The sequence below is a fragment of the Phyllobates terribilis genome, unplaced genomic scaffold, assembly GCF_046119375.1.
Source record: "Phyllobates terribilis strain yellow unplaced genomic scaffold, ASM4611937v1 Scaffold_34__1_contigs__length_13252353, whole genome shotgun sequence".
NCBI lineage: Eukaryota > Metazoa > Chordata > Amphibia > Anura > Dendrobatidae > Phyllobates > Phyllobates terribilis.
The window spans coordinates 8,383,159-8,400,127 of record NW_027362794.1 but is presented as its reverse complement, the minus strand read 5'-3'; positions in this window follow the sequence as shown (position 1 = coordinate 8,400,127).

The following is a 16,969-nucleotide window of genomic DNA, read 5'->3' as shown; positions in this document are numbered from 1 at the left end:
GAGCAAATTCACACCACCTCCATACTGCGCAGCACAGCAATCAGGCAGTCTTCAAATTAATATGCCTTGAAGATCGCAGTCATACAGCTGAAGAGTTGTGGACAGCTCTCCAGGCTCAGTTTCAGCAATAGCTGTCTCCGCTGAACCTGGAGCCAGGGAAGGCCATGTACGATAACGGTGCCAACCTGTTTGCGGCTCTACGCCAAGGCGAACCCACAAACGTGCTTTGCATGGCTCACGTCCTCAACCTGGTGGTACAGCGATTTCTCCGCCACTATCCCGGCCTGGATGAGCTGCTTCAGAAAGTCCGGAAGCTGTGTGCTCACTTCCGCCGTTCGCACCCCTCATGTCATCGACTTGCATTGATACAGAGGTCTTTCTCCATGACAGTTAACAGGTTGATAGTGATGTGCCAACGCGGTGGAATTCCACTCTGCACATGTTGCAGCGACTGTGGCAGCAGCAACGAGCCCTGACGCAGTATGTCATGTCGTATAGCCTGTGCCAACGCAGTACGGACGTGGGGCGTATCACGTTTACGGAGTGGGAACAGATTAAGGACCTCTGCACCCTTCTGCACAGTTTTGAATTGGCTATTATTAACCCCTTTACCCCCAGGGTGGTTTGCACTTTAATGACCAGGCCAATGTTTACAATTCTGACCACTGTCACTTTAGGAGGAAATTACTCTGAAATGCTTCAACGGATCCCACTGATTATGAGAATGTTTTTTCGTGACATATTGTACTTCATGATAGTGGTAAAATTTCTTCAATATCACTTGCGTTTATTTGTGAAAAAATTGGAAATTTGGCGAAAATTTAGAAAATTTCACAATTTTCAAAATTTTAATTTTTATTCCGTTAAATCAGAGAGATATGTTACACAAAATAGTTAATAAATAACATTTCCCACATGTCTACTTTACATCAGCATAATTTTGGAACCAAAATTTTTTTTTATTAGTGCGCTATAAGGGTTAAAATTTGATCAGCGATTTTTTTTAGTTCCACAAGGGTAAGAGGAGAAAATGGAACCTAAAAACTGTTGTGCAATTTCTCCTGAGTGCACCAATACCCCATATGTGGGGAAAATACACTGTTTGGGCGCACGTCAGGGTTCAGAAGGGAAGAACCACTGTGTGACTTTTTGAACGCAAAATTGCCTGGAATCAAGAGCGGACGCCATGTCACATTTCGGGAGTCCCCGTCTCATGCTGCACATAACACATCTGCATCTCTGGCTGCTGTGGGCATAAAAGGGGACAAACTTATGGTGTGGCACCCATGCTCCCCTGACCTCAACCCCATTGAGAACCTCTGGAGCATCATCAAAAGGAGTGTCTATGATGGCGGGAGGCAGTTCACATCTAAGCAACAGCTCTGGGAGGGTATTCTGTCCTCATGCAAAACAATTAAAGCAGAAACCATCCAAAACCTGACAAATTCAATGGACGAGAGAGTTCAGAAGCTCCTTTCGAACAAGGGGTCCTATGTGCAAATGTAACATCACCTAGAATAAAGTTTTGAGTTGAAAACTGTTTGATTTTAGTTTGTAATAACCTGCTAATGCTTATAATTTCAAAAATCACCATTCTTTTGTTCTTTATTAAAATGAAAAGGTTGAAAACTCTGCTGTGCATAATCATTTGGAACATGCATTTTGAGTGCAGTTTGAGTTTTTTATTTTTTTAAAAATATACTGTTATCATAGGCAGTTTGTACAAAAACCTTTCAATTGTACTCTAATAGTTATTTGACTGGAAAATTACAATGACTGCAATTCATATAGGTAATTTAGGAAAATCTAAGAAAATATTATTTGCATAATAATTTGGAACACAGTGTATTCGGAGAGCTATAACTTTTTTTTTTCGGACAATGTTGCTGTGTGGTGGCTTGTGTTTTTGCGGGACAAGATGACGTTTTTAGCGGTACCATTTTTATTTACATTCGTCTTTTTGATCGCGTCTTATTTCATTTTTTGTTTGGCGGTATGATGATAAAGCATTATTTTTTGCTTCGTTTTTTTTTTTTTTTCTATGTTCACTAAAGGGGTTAACTAGTGGGACAGTTTTATAGGTCAGGTCATTCCGGACGCAGCGCTGCCAAATATGTGTACTTTTATTGGTTTATTTTTTTTTCATAATAAATAAATATTAGGGGTTCAATATATTTTTATTTTTTGGGGATTATTTTTTTCTTTTTTATATTTTTACAATTTTTTTTTTATTTTTTTAATTTTTTTCACTTTTCTACTTTTTTTTTTTACTTTTACACATTGTCCCACTATGGGACTTTCACTTTTTGCAGCCTGATCGGCTGCATGGCATAGGGAGCAGCAGCTCTCTTTGTCATGCAGCCTGTCAGCGCTGCACACCGGGGAGACATTACTTTGGTCGCGCACTGCGCATGACCAAAGGAACGTCCTGCCTCCTGGTTACCCGGATGTTGTCATGATGACATCGGATCGTCATGGCAACATCCGGAAGCCGCCGCAGACATCGCTGGACGCCGTCAGGAGAGGCGAGTATATCGATCACCTCCCCCCTTGCCACCGCAATGTGCCGGGTGTCAGCTGTGCACATAGCACCGGGTGTCAGCTGTGACAATCAGCTGACACCCGGCGGCGATCGCCCCGCTTGTGTGCGGGCGCGATCGCAGCGCGCGTAATAATACGTAGCTGGTCCATAAGTCCCAGGGCACAGCTACGTACTATTACTGACAAGGTCGGAAAGGGGTTAAAATAGTTAGCGCTGACGATGCCATCTTCAGCATCACTATTCCGGTCATACACATGCTGGAGCAGAATTTGAATAGTGTGCAGCACGAGGTGGTTGTCCCAGAAGAAGAGGAGGATGCGGAAGGGATAAGAATGTCTCAAAGTTCCAGACTATCGTCACACAGGCGGATGCCAAGTGACGGTGGATTCCGGCGATCGAGGGGTTTGGTGACACCAGACATACTGTTAGTGAAGGTGCAAGAGCCGAGGAACAAATGGAGGAGGAGGAGGAAGAGGTGATGGGCGAGTAGCTGTCAGAGGATGAAGAGGATAATCATCCCCTCTCTGTTGAACGTGGTTTGCAGGAGGGGACTGAGGAAAAAAGCATTAGTGTTACGCAGCCAGCAACAGAGCCTGGCTTTGGACCACCTGGAAGAGCCTGACATACAAGTGCCTTCTTGATGCACTATATGCAACATGATTCCCGTATAGTTAGGATTCGAAATAATACTGACTACTGGTTTGCCACTCTTGTTAGATCCACGTTATAAGACTAAATTTTGCCTGATGCTTCCCGCCCTGGAAAGGGACCTGCTAATGTTGGAGTTTCGAAACAAGCTTTTAAGCAACCTTAATAGAGCTTTTCCCCAAGATAGGAGTGAGGCACACAGTGTGCGTCGCAGCTGTAGTCTTTCAACCTCCAGCACGTCAGTTTGTCAACGCCAAAACATTAGCAGCAGCAGCGTAAGTGGCAGAAGCAATTTCTGAGTCCTTTCACACATTTTTAGACCAGCTCATGCACCAGCACAACAGAGTACAAGTTTGACACATGGTAAACGACTGGAGAGGATGGTGGAGGAGTATCTAGAGCTCAATATGAATACCATCAGGGAGGATTTTAACCCTTTTACATTTTGGTCTTCAAAAATGGTTCAATGGTCTGAGCTTGCCTGTCACGCCTTGGAGGTTTTATCATGCCCGACAGCCAGCATTCCCTCAGAACGTGTCATCAGCGCTGCTGGTCGTGTCCCGACGGATAAGCGCAGCCGGCTGTCCCATGAAAGTGTGGACCGCCTAACTTTCATCAAGATGAACAAGTCATGGATCTCCAAGGACTTTTGCACCATAACTGCAGACTGTACAGAGTAGGCGATATTGTAGTTTTTAGTGTGCTGCATTGATCTTGCGGAATTGCGTCTGTGATGTGGGTTGTGTGCCTGTTCTTGCTGCTGCTGCAGGTTTTAGGCCCTAATTTTTGGAAATGTGGGGAATCCTGATTAGATTTCCATCTACTGGGTTGGCTGGAGGGGAAGAGGTGTCCTTCCTAATTCTACAATTTCTACTGTAGTGAAATTGATGCCACTTCGGAGGTTTTAGGCCCTAATTTAGGGAAATGTGAACACTCCTGATTGGATCTCGATGTGCTGGGTTGGCTGTATTTGAAGAGGTTTTGGTCTCCATTACAATAGTTATACTCTAGTGAAATAATTTTTTTGGTGCAGATATTTTTCTCCACAAAAGGGGTACACAGACCTGATAAACTCAAAATTGGTATATAAAGCAGGCTACATCTCCGCTTAAAATTGTTTGGAAACAAGACAAAAAACCAAGCAATGTGAACTGAGGTCTAAGATGGTAGACATGCAAGAAATAGGAGCATGTTCACACTAGCAAAAAAAAGCAAAACCTACAAAAGACAAAAATATATCTCATACCCTACCATCATTGTATGTAAATGTAAAGCAAAGTTGCATAATAAATATAGGGTACTTAGTGAACTATTTTTGATCAAAAAAAGTATACAAGCCGTCCCACCAGCGGCAAGGTGACCCTAAATTGGGACGGTACCTATACTGTCTATATTAAAAACCTTACTGTATATCAAAGTTGAAGTAATGCATATAAAAGGGCAGACAAATAGGACCGGGTCCCAACTCCAGACCACCCAGGCCCGTGGTAAGCTACATATATACTAATCAGCTCAACAAAGGGGATGCCACACCCTTAAATTGCACAGAATGCAAACAAGACAAAAAACCAAGCAATGTGAACTGAGGTCTAAGATGGTAGACATGCAAGAAATAGGAGAATGTTCACACTAGCAAAAAAAAAGCAAAACCTACAAAAGACAAAAATATATCTCATACCCTACCATCATTGTATATAAATGTAAAACAAAGTTGCATAATAAATATAGGGTACTTAGTGAACTATTTTTGTTCAAAAAAAGTATACAAGCCGTCCCACCAGCGGCTAGGTGACCCTAAATTGGGACGGTACCTATACTGTCTATATTAAAAACCTTACTGTATATCAAAGTTGAAGTAATGCATATAAAAGGGCAGACAAATAGGACCGGGTCCCAACTCCAGACCACCCAGGCCCGTGGTAAGCTACATATATACTAATCAGCTCAACAAAGGGGATGCCACACCCTTAAATTGCACAGAATGCAAACAAGACAAAAAACCAAGCAATATGAACTGAGGTCTAAGATGGTAGACATGCAAGAAATAGGAGCATGTTCACACTAGCAAAAAAAAGCAAAACCTACAAAAGACAAAAATATATCTCATACCCTACCATCATTGTATATAAATGTAAAGCCAAGTTGCATAATAAATATAGGGTACTTAGTGAACTATTTTTGATCAAAAAAAGTATACAAGCCGTCCCACCAGCGGCAAGGTGACCCTAAATTGGGACGGTACCTATACTGTCTATATTAAAAACCTTACTGTATATCAAAGTTGAAGTAATGCATATAAAAGGGCAGACAAATAGGACCGGGTCCCAACTCCAGACCACCCAGGCCCGTGGTAAGCTACATATATACTAATCAGCTCAACAAAGGGGATGCCACACCCTTAAATTGCACAGAATGCAAACAAGACAAAAAACCAAGCAATGTGAACTGAGGTCTAAGATGGTAGACATGCAAGAAATAGGAGCATGTTCACACTAGCAAAAAAAAAAGCAAAACCTACAAAAGACAAAAATATATCTCATACCCTACCATCATTATATATAAATGTAAAGCAAAGTTGCATAATAAATATAGGGTACTTAGTGAACTATTTTTGATCAAAAAAAGTATACAAGCCGTCCCACCAGCGGCAAGGTGACCCTAAATTGGGACGGTACCTATACTGCTTATATTAAAAACCTTACTGTATATCAAAGTTGAAGTAATGCATATAAAAGGGTAGACAAATAGGACCGGGTCCCAACTCCAGACCACCCAGGCCCGTGGTAAGCTACATATATACCAGTCAGCTCAACAAAGGGGATGCCACACCCTTAAATAAATCTACCATCTTAGACCTCAGTTCATATTGCTTGGTTTTTTGTCTTGTTTGCATTCTGTGCAATTTAACGGTGTGGCATCCCCTTTGTTGAGCTGACTGGTATATATGTAGCTTACCACGGGCCTGGGTGGTCTGGAGTTGGGACCCGGTCCTATTTGTCTACCCTTTTATATGCATTACTTCAACTTTGATATACAGTAAGGTTTTTAATATAGGCAGTATAGGTACCGTCCCAATTTAGGGTCACCTTGCCGCTGGTGGGACGGCTTGTATACTTTTTTTGATCAAAAATAGTTCACTAAGTACCCTATATTTATTATGCAACTTTGCTTTACATTTATATATAATGATGGTAGGGTATGAGATATATTTTTGTCTTTTGTAGGTTTTGTTTCTTTTTGCTAGTGTGAACATGCTCCTATTTCTTGCATGTCTACCATCTTAGACCTCAGTTCACATTGCTTGGTTTTTTGTCTTGTTTGCATTCTGTGCAATTTAAGGGTGTGGCATCCCCTTTGTTGAGCTGACTGGTATATATGTAGCTTACCACGGGCCTGGGTGGTCTGGAGTTGGGACCCGGTCCTATTTGTCTACCCTTTTATATGCATTACTTCAACTTTGATATACAGTAAGGTTTTTAATATAGGCAGTATAGGTACCGTCCCAATTTAGGGTCACCTTGCCGCTGGTGGGACGGCTTGTATACTTTTTTTGATCAAAAATAGTTCACTAAGTACCCTATATTTATTATGCAACTTTGCTTTACATTTATATATAATGATGGTAGGGTATGAGATATATTTTTGTCTTTTGTCTTTTGTAGGTTTTGTTTCTTTTTGCTAGTGTGAACATGCTCCTATTTCTTGCATGTCTACCATCTTAGACCTCAGTTCACATTGCTTGGTTTTTTGTCTTGTTTGCATTCTGTGCAATTTAAGGGTGTGGCATCCCCTTTGTTGAGCTGACTGGTATATATGTAGCTTACCACGGGCCTGGGTGGTCTGGAGTTCGGACCCGGTCCTATTTGTCTACCCTTTTATATGCATTACTTCAACTTTGATATACAGTAAGGTTTTTAATATAGGCAGTATAGGTACCGTCCCAATTTAGGGTCACCTTGCCGCTGGTGGGACGGCTTGTATACTTTTTTTGATCAAAAATAGTTCACTAAGTACCCTATATTTATTATGCAACTTTGCTTTACATTTATATATAATGATGGTAGGGTATGAGATATATTTTTGTCTTTTGTCTTTTGTAGGTTTTGTTTCTTTTTGCTAGTGTGAACATGCTCCTATTTCTTGCATGTCTACCATCTTAGACCTCAGTTCACATTGCTTGGTTTTTTGTCTTGTTTGCATTCTGTGCAATTTAAGGGTGTGGCATCCCCTTTGTTGAGCTGACTGGTATATATGTAGCTTACCACGGGCCTGGGTGGTCTGGAGTTGGGACCCGGTCCTATTTGTCTACCCTTTTATATGCATTACTTCAACTTTGATATACAGTAAGGTTTTTAATATAGGCAGTATAGGTACCGTCCCAATTTAGGGTCACCTTGCCGCTGGTGGGACGGCTTGTATACTTTTTTTGATCAAAAATAGTTCACTAAGTACCCTATATTTATTATGCAACTTTGCTTTACATTTATATATAATGATGGTAGGGTATGAGATATATTTTTGTCTTTTGTCTTTTGTAGGTTTTGTTTCTTTTTGCTAGTGTGAACATGCTCCTATTTCTAGCATGTCTACCATCTTAGACCTCAGTTCACATTGCTTGGTTTTTTGTCTTGTTTGCATTCTGTGCAATTTAAGGGTGTGGCATCCCCTTTGTTGAGCTGACTGGTATATATGTAGCTTACCACGGGCCTGGGTGGGCTGGAGTTGGGACCCGGTCCTATTTGTCTACCCTTTTATATGCATTACTTCAACTTTGATATACAGTAAGGTTTTTAATATAGGCAGTATAGGTACCGTCCCAATTTAGGGTCACCTTGCCGCTGGTGGGACGGCTTGTATATTTTTTTTGATCAAAAATAGTTCACTAAGTACCCTATATTTATTATGCAACTTTGCTTTACATTTATATATAATGATGGTAGGGTATGAGATATATTTTTGTCTTTTGTCTTTTGTAGGTTTTGTTTCTTTTTGCTAGTGTGAACATGCTCCTATTTCTTGCATGTCTACCATCTTAGACCTCAGTTCACATTGCTTGGTTTTTTGTCTTGTTTGCATTCTGTGCAATTTAAGGGTGTGGCATCCCCTTTGTTGAGCTGACTGGTATATATGTAGCTTACCACGGGCCTGGGTGGTCTGGAGTTGGGACCCGGTCCTATTTGTCTACCCTTTTATATGCATTACTTCAACTTTGATATACAGTAAGGTTTTTAATATAGGCAGTATAGGTACCGTCCCAATTTAGGGTCACCTTGCCGCTGGTGGGACGGCTTGTATACTTTTTTTGATCAAAAATAGTTCACTAAGTACCCTATATTTATTATGCAACTTTGCTTTACATTTATATATAATGATGGTAGGGTATGAGATATATTTTTGTCTTTTGTAGGTTTTGTTTCTTTTTGCAAGTGTGAACATGCTCCTATTTCTTGCATGTCTACCATCTTAGACCTCAGTTCACATTGCTTGGTTTTTTAAAAAAGAGGGGGCATAAAGGGGGGGGGTACTGTAGCATCGGCGTCTCTGCCCCCTGACAGGCAGAGACGCCGTCCCTCTTACCGCCGTGATCCCGGCGTCTTCCAGCTCTCCTGCTACTGCTGGCACGCGCAGCTTCCCGGGCACTGTGCTTAGGGCGCGCGCGCCGTCCTAAAGAGTCCCCGGCCAGTGGCCAGAGGACTTCTCATATAAAAAGGCACCTCCTCCAAAATGGTGGTGCCCGTGCAAGATTGTAGCTCTGTGTTCTAAACTCTGCTTCAGCCCTCAGGTCCCGCTGCTAGCCTGACTACCAGTCCAGTCCGCCAGCCTGACTACAAGTCCAGTGCGCCAGCCTGACTACCAGTCCAGTGCGCCAGCCTGACTACCAGTCCAGTGCGCCAGCCTGACTACCAGTCCAGTCGGCCAGCCTGACTACCAGTCCAGTCGGCCAGCCTGACTACCAGTCCAGTCGGCCAGCCTGACTACCAGTCCAGTCGGCCAGCCTGACTACCAGTCCAGTCGGCCAGCCTGACTACCAGTCCAGTCGGCCAGCCTGACTACCAGTCCAGTCGGCCAGCCTGACTACCTGTCCAGTCCGCCAGCCTGACTACCTGTCCAGTCCGCCAGCCTGTCCAGTCCGCCAGCCTGTCCAGTCCGCCAGCCTGACTACCAGTCCACCAGCCTGACTACCAGTCCACCAGCCTGACTACCAGTCCGCCAGCCTGACTACCAGTCCGCCAGCCTACCAGTCCAGTCCGCCAGCCAAATACACTCTCCAGCCCGACGGTCTGCCTACGGTCCAAACCCGCCAGTTTGTCTATGGGCCAGGCTTGCCTGCCTACCCGGAGAACGTACCAGTTACCTGCCGTGCCTACCAGCCAGCCTACCTGTATGCTCCTGCCAGTTACCTGTGGTGTCTGCCAGTCCGTCTACCCGGATCACCCGTCAGTCTGCCTGCTGTGCTCATCTGCTGTACCGGTCAGTCCCTGCCTTCTGACCCATGGGAGTCACCTGCTCTCATACAAGGACTGGCCCAGAGTAGCACCTGGTCCCTCTGCTCGATCCTTCCCTGGTTCACGGAGTCGATTGAGCCTCCGTGCGACCTTGGTCAGTCCGAGTTGATACCTAGTTACGCCCCTCTGGTCCCTCCTTGCACAGCAGCACAGAGGTTCCACCACCCGGATCCCTAACAACCTCCATATAGTGTGAACAGGTGCACGTTGCAATGACTGCATAACATAAAATAAGAAAGAACAGCAGCACTCTCTAAGGGCCAAGAGGTGGTGGTCAGGTTTTTTGTTTTCTTGCAGTTTACCATGGAGGTTTTGACTGCCTCCTTTTCTGACTCTGCACTCCACCCATCAACCCAAGGGTGCTTTTAATTAGTGTTGCTTTCTAACTGCCCACTTAAAATTGTAGGCTTATAGCCCAAGAGAGGCATGTTTCGGAAAATAGTTACCCATCATGCGGAGGTCACCTTGCCGTGGTTGATGGGCACACATGAATTGGCCAATTTATGCGCTAAGAACCTTGATTTTTTCTAAGTACATTTTATTTAGCAATAGTGCAGTTTAGATCTTATTTTCTTAGCGTTTGCATATGTCTTGGCCCTTACAGAGTGCTGCTGTGCTTTCTTATTCTATGTGGGAGAGGCAGTCATGAGTGAAAGGATAACAGGAGTGTGTCCTAGACGAGGAGATGGAAGAGCACCAGACCCAGTCCCCATACACTGCAATATTACAGAGGAGTCCACATCAGTGTCAGGGCTCAACAGCCGGGACCGCTCCCTATTTATACCACGAGTACAGTTAAAATACTGGAGCCAGATTACTAGTGGGGAACTATATAGTAGCATGAAAGCAACAGCTTTGTGCATGACGACTGGTATAAATGGAGGGGGTATATAAATATCCAGATGGGTAATAGGACACACAAGTTCCGTACAGTACAAGAATACACACATACCCTCTTTATATAAATTTCAATGTTGTAAAGGGTACAATTTAGGGTGCGCATGACTAGGATAGAAACTCCCCGGGCATATGTACAAAAGACTGAATAGTAAGCCCACCTGAAGACAGATAACGTGAAAACGCCTCCAGTGGGATTTCAAAGAAGTCAGACTGGTTGTCAGCAATGACCTTCAGGCGAGACAGAGAGAACATGGAGTATATAAGGTTGAGTTCCTTCAGGAATTTGACAGAACTGAGCGAGTATTCTCAAACTACATATGGTCTTTTCGAGACAAGCAAAGAAGAAAGTCTCTGTCCCTACAGTTGAAGAATTTTGCAATGAAGGTGTAAGGTGCAGACCCAAGGGGCAAGGGATGGAGGGATGTGATATGCCCTCTGCAATGTACATAGCCGAGAAACTATCCCGGCCATAGGTGGAGATCAGTACATTCCCTAAAAAGAGCCGTGGATACTTGGGAATATGTCTGAAATACCCCCACAAAACAAGGTCCAGGAGTATGCGCCAAAGGGGCCATAGACTGTAATGATGCAAACTGAGCGAACGTCCAGTATACGCCTCCCGGAGACAGACACCCAGACCCAGTCTACTATGTCCAGTCAGTGAATACGCCTGGACCCTGTTTTTTGGGGAACTTCGGAAGTATGCCCCGATGGGGACACAGAATGCAAGGTGAAAGCACCCTAACAAGTTGCAGCTTATCTGCTGTTCTGTTGTGAGATGAAGCCCATTTTGGTGGAGTCCGTATAAAATGGATCAACTCAGACTCCTAAAATATATAATAAATTGGGTACAGTAGTTTGTGGGGAATATTTTTTTCACAAGAATTTGGTAAAGTTATGAAATGTCCTATAAATGTCTGTCCTATTCCTGATCTAAGGGTCTAGACTTTTAGCTGAGATGAATCTGTGCTACAGTAAATTTATCACTTACACATGAGCCGTGTATGAGGGAGCCGGAGGCCTGGAAATGGAGGAGTCGGAGGTTTGGCTTACTGACTCCACAGCCCGGGTTAGCAATAGCCGGATGCAGGTGAAGCCGAGCAAAGGACGGACGCTACATCTCCCCTTCTAATGAGCCGTGTAGTAGGTGGTCTCTGTCACAGAATAAGGTAAGTGTCCGGTGTGCTACCGGGCGTGTACAACTCCAAGAGGGGCAGGAAGAGAAGGATAGAATCCAACGGAAAAGGAGATCGCACAGTTTCCCAAGGAGACCGGATCACTAATGATCTACTCCAGACACACAAACAAGAGGATCTGATGGGGGAGGGGCGACAGACAAATTCATAGAGAACTGGATTCATGTAGCCAAAGTAGAATTAGCAAATGAGCTATAATGAGCCTGAAAAGGACGGACCCCACAAAGCCAGAGTTAATGCTGCAGATTTCACCGGCATCAGACAATGAGAGCGGGGGGCTTTGCACAGCTTAAGATACTGAGAGAGTTCAGTATATAAATTGTAAGCTTGCGAGCAGGGCCCTCACTCCTCCTGTAACGGATAAAATGTGTTACATTGTATTGTTTTTATTGTCTGTACAGGTCCTTACTTAATTGGAAAGTGCTGCAGAATATGTTGGTGCTATGATACAATAATCATTTTTATTTATATGTGCAGAGATGTTTCAGTTTTCACATTCACCACATGAGGGCAGCAGAGTACTATGCTCAGAATAAGGTCAGACATAACAGTACCTGCATATTACATGTGCTGACTAATGAAAGATACTGCCACTTGCACTGGTATGGCTGACATCAGACTGTACGTGCGCCCGATAATGTCTGTGAGGGCGTATCTGTGCTCTGCTCCTCAGTCTCCTCTCGCTCTCCCTCTGAGCGCTGGTAAATAGGTGATGGTATCAGGGGGAACAATGTCTACCTAGAACTGCACCCTTGGTCTGGGCCAACTACGCCATCTTGTGGTAAGGGACAGTACCAATTAGTGAAGCGCTGCTAAGGGGCCATGTGTTTCTGAGTCGGGTCTCACAGTCTGGGGCCCATTCGTAACAGGACAATGGCAGACAAGGTCCTCTGGTCTCCAACCTCAGCTCAAGTGAGGCCGCAACTCTGAGCATCGCGTAGGCCATGCTAATGGAGCACAGCCAAACTCATCTGAAAATGGGCCCATAAGCTTCTTGTAACCAAGAGGAGTCACACTGATGGCCCTCCATGCCGGGATGAGCCCTCTGTGTAGCTCGGAGCCCCCTTGGACACATACGCACCCAATGGCTGCCGGACATGCCCCCCCTACACAACACTTATTTTTTAAAGCATTCTGACTTTGCAGCGTTTTCCCACAACACTATATCAGCGCTGGTCCCAGGTGTTGGCAGCTCCATTCCCACATAGGTGTCACTGGCAGAAGGAGATCCTGGACCAATGCAAATATGACAACTTTTCCATACCTTTTTTTTTAACTAGAGCATAATAGTAAGTTTCATCCATTTTTACTTTTAAACATAATAAAGCAACTTTTTCTTCTCAAGTTGGACAAATAATGTTTTCCTATAATGTCTCCAATTCCATTCCCAGCAGTTCTGCGCTCTCCAGCGCTTCTTTGCGCCTCCCCAGACGTAGTAAGCCGCGCGCCTGACTTTCCTGGACGTCGCTCCTCATTGCGGTGTTTGTCAGCGGTATAAGTGCAGAGCAGTCGCTGGACACATTAAACGCCTTCTGAAAGGGAAGAAAGAGAACGGCCATTATCCTTCCTAAAAGAAAGGGATGGTGGCAGAATTCTTTTCAGATGTTTTAGCAAAGTCTTTTGGATTTATGGGCAAAGTCTTTCCTACAAAACTGCAGAACTGATTTCTTGCAATTCTGCGAGTCTGATCATTCTATAAGAAAATCAACTAAGTGACAAATCTATTGTTTTATTATAGTTCTGTGAGTACAAATCATTCCATAACCTTGGATTCACCCTGGTATTACACACAAAGCAAATGGTTGGCTTGCTGTAAGGCAGGGGTCTCAAACACGCGGCCCGCAGGCACCATAGACCCCGATGGCGGCCCGGTCCAGAAGCTGCCGGCAGCTGCGCTTCAGTTCAGTGTATTGCCGCGCAGAGACCGGCTCTCTGTACAGCAATACCAGTGGCAGCCGCCGGCCTATCAGAGGCCAGCAGCTGACATCTGCGTTCCAGCGCAGCAGCGTATGACGTCACTGACACGCGCAGATGTCAGCTGCTGGCCTCTGATAGGCCGGCGGCTGCCACTGGTATTGCTGTACAGAGAGCCGGTCTCTGCGCGGCAGTACACTGAACTGAAGCGCAGCTGCTGGCAGCTCCTGGATCGGGGTCTATGGTGCCTGCGGGCCACAGGTGCAGAAAAGACGCCGAGGGAACGGAGGACAGGTGAGAAGAATCTTTTTTTTTCTCTTGTATGTGTAGAACAGCATAAGGGACAGTCCTCCAAGGTGGGTACCAGGCTGGGGACAGTCCTAAAAAGGTGGGGACCAGGCTGGGGACAGTCCTAAAAAGGTGGGGACCAGGCTGGGGACAGTCCTAAAAAGGTGGGGACCAGGCTGGGGACAGTCCTAACAGATGGGGACCAGGCTGGGGACAGTCCTAACAGATGGGGACCAGGCTGGGGACAGTCCTAACAGATGGGGACCAGGCTGGGGACAGTCCTAAAACATGGAGACCAGGCTGGGGACAGTCCTAAAACATGGAGACCAGGCTGGGGACAGTCCTAAAACATGGAGACCAGGCTGGGGACAGTCCTAAAACATGGAGACCAGGCTGGGGACAGTCCTAAAACATGGGGACCAGGCTGGGGACAGTCCTAAAACATGGGGACCAGGCTGGGGACAGTCCTAAAACATGGGGACCAGGCTGGGGTCAGAACTACAAGAGGGGGACCAGGATGGGGACATTCCTAGAAGATGGGGACATTACAACAAGATGGGGACCAGGATGGGGCATTACTACAAGATGAGGACATATCTACAATATGGGGACCAGCATGTGACATTACGACAATATGGGGCCCAGTATGGAATATTACGACAAGATGGGGACAAAGATGGGGGGCATTACAAGATGCAGGCCAGGGTGGGGCACGTTACTACTAGATTTTGGCAGAAAAACTTCAAAATAAAGCATGAAAAAATATTTTGCCACTAAAAATGCTGCTCTATATACAGTACAGACCAAAAGTTTGGACACACCTTCTCATTTAAAGATTTTTCTGTATTTTCATGACTATGAAAATTGTACATTCACACTGAAGGCATCAAAACTATGAATTAACACATGTGGAATTATATACTTAACAAAAAAGTGTGAAACAACTGAAAATATGTCTTATACTCTAGGTTCTTCAAAGTAGCCACCTTTTGCTTTGATGACTGCTTTGCACACTCTTGGCATTCTCTTGATGAGCTTCAAGAGGTAGTCACCGGAAATGGTCACAGTCACTGCAACATGTGCAGAGTTGAATTCCACCGGGTAGGCACATCGCATTTTAGCCGGTGAAGTGGCAGGCCCAACGACTTCTGTAGAGATGTAAGTTGCTGAGCTGCGGGATGCGAACGGAGGAAGTGAGCACACAGCAACCGTGCCCTCTGCAGAAGGCCATCTAGTCCGGGATAGTGGGCTAAAAATTGCTGAACAACCAGGTTCAACACGTGAGCCATACAAGGCACGTGTGTGACATTGCCCCGGCGAAGTATAGATGGACTAATAGACCAAGTCCCACACACAGCTAGAAGCCCAAATATTTTTTCAGAGCTAGATGCAGAAAAAAATTATATTGAATTTGCAACCTGATGGAGGTCAGTATAGATGGACTAATAGACCAAGTCCCACACACAGCTAGAAGCCCAAATATTTTTTCAGAGCTAGATGCAGAAAAAAATTATATTCAATTTGCAACCTGATGGAGGTCAGTATAGATGGACTAATAGACCAAGTCCCACACACTGCTAGAAGCCCAAATATTTTTTCAGAGCTATATGCAGAAAAAAATTATATTCAATTTGCAACCTGGTGGAGGTCAGTATAGAAGGACTAATAGAACAAGTCCCACACACTGCTAGAAGCCCAAATATTTTTTCAGAGCTAAATGAAGAAAAAAATTATTTTTAATTTGCAACCTGATGGAGGTCAGTATAGATGGACTAATAGAATGATGCTATGCCCAAAAGGTTTTACTTCACTAGGTGCAGTAAAAAATATTGGTATTCTATACACAGGTGGTGTAGCTTGCAACACAGATAGGCTACTCCACTGACTAACACACACTGCAAGAGGCCAAAAAGGATTTGCTTTGCTAGATTTAGCAAAATGCTGTGAAAAAAACTTGCACAGACCTGCCTGGCAAAAACTGATAGGAACTGATGTAACTTAGTCCTGAAAAGGACTGCAATTACAATTAGTCTTTACTCCCAACCTATCTATTTAAGAGCACAGACCTGCCTGATAAAAGTCGTAGGAAATGCTGTAACCTAGTCCTTAAAAGGACTGCAATCACAACTCTTCCCTACTCCCAAGCTATCTGTAGATTGGCTTGAAATTAACAAGGTATAGCGCACACAGCAACAGCGGTGCCGTCTAACACGCAGCTGCAGCAGTGAGAAAATGGTGGCGACGGGGAAAATGGCAGGGTCTTATAGGGCAAGGACATGTGACATACACTGCCAATGACACATGCCCTTGCTTGTGTGAAAAAAAGCACTTCGCTCCGTGTGTGCGCTGCTGATAGGCTGACAGATTGCACCTCCCCACTGTAAATGCGGGAAAGAGAAAAAAAAATGGAGATCTTCATTATTCCTGCAGAGATCCATCCCCTGCCCCTCCCCCCGCCCCGCTGTACACTCAAACTGCGTATTAACATTAATTTTCATCATTACTGAGAAAAAATCCAGTTATGATTTTGGTGCACGAACAGTTATCGAACATAACCTCGAACAGCCGAATTTTTTTCGTGTTCGCCGAACGGCTCGAACACCGCCCAAAACAGCTCGAATTTGAGATTGGCGAACAGTTCGAGTCGAACAACGCTCATCTCTAATGGGCGAGTTCAGAATCACCCGATCTGTCAAAATATAAAAAGAATTAATCAGATCGGTAATGAGGATAAAAAACAAAAATGTAGAATTTTGTTTGCTGCAACATTGCAATAAAATGAAATAACGGGTGATAAAAACATCGTATCTACCCCAAAATGGCATCAATAAAAATGTCAGCTCAGCGCGCAAGAAATAAGCCCTCACCCGACCCCAGATCCCAAAAAAAGAGATTCCATGGGTCTTGGAAAATGGCTCCTTTATTTTCTTTTTTACAAACTTTGGAATTTTTTTTCACCACTTAAATAAAAAAGA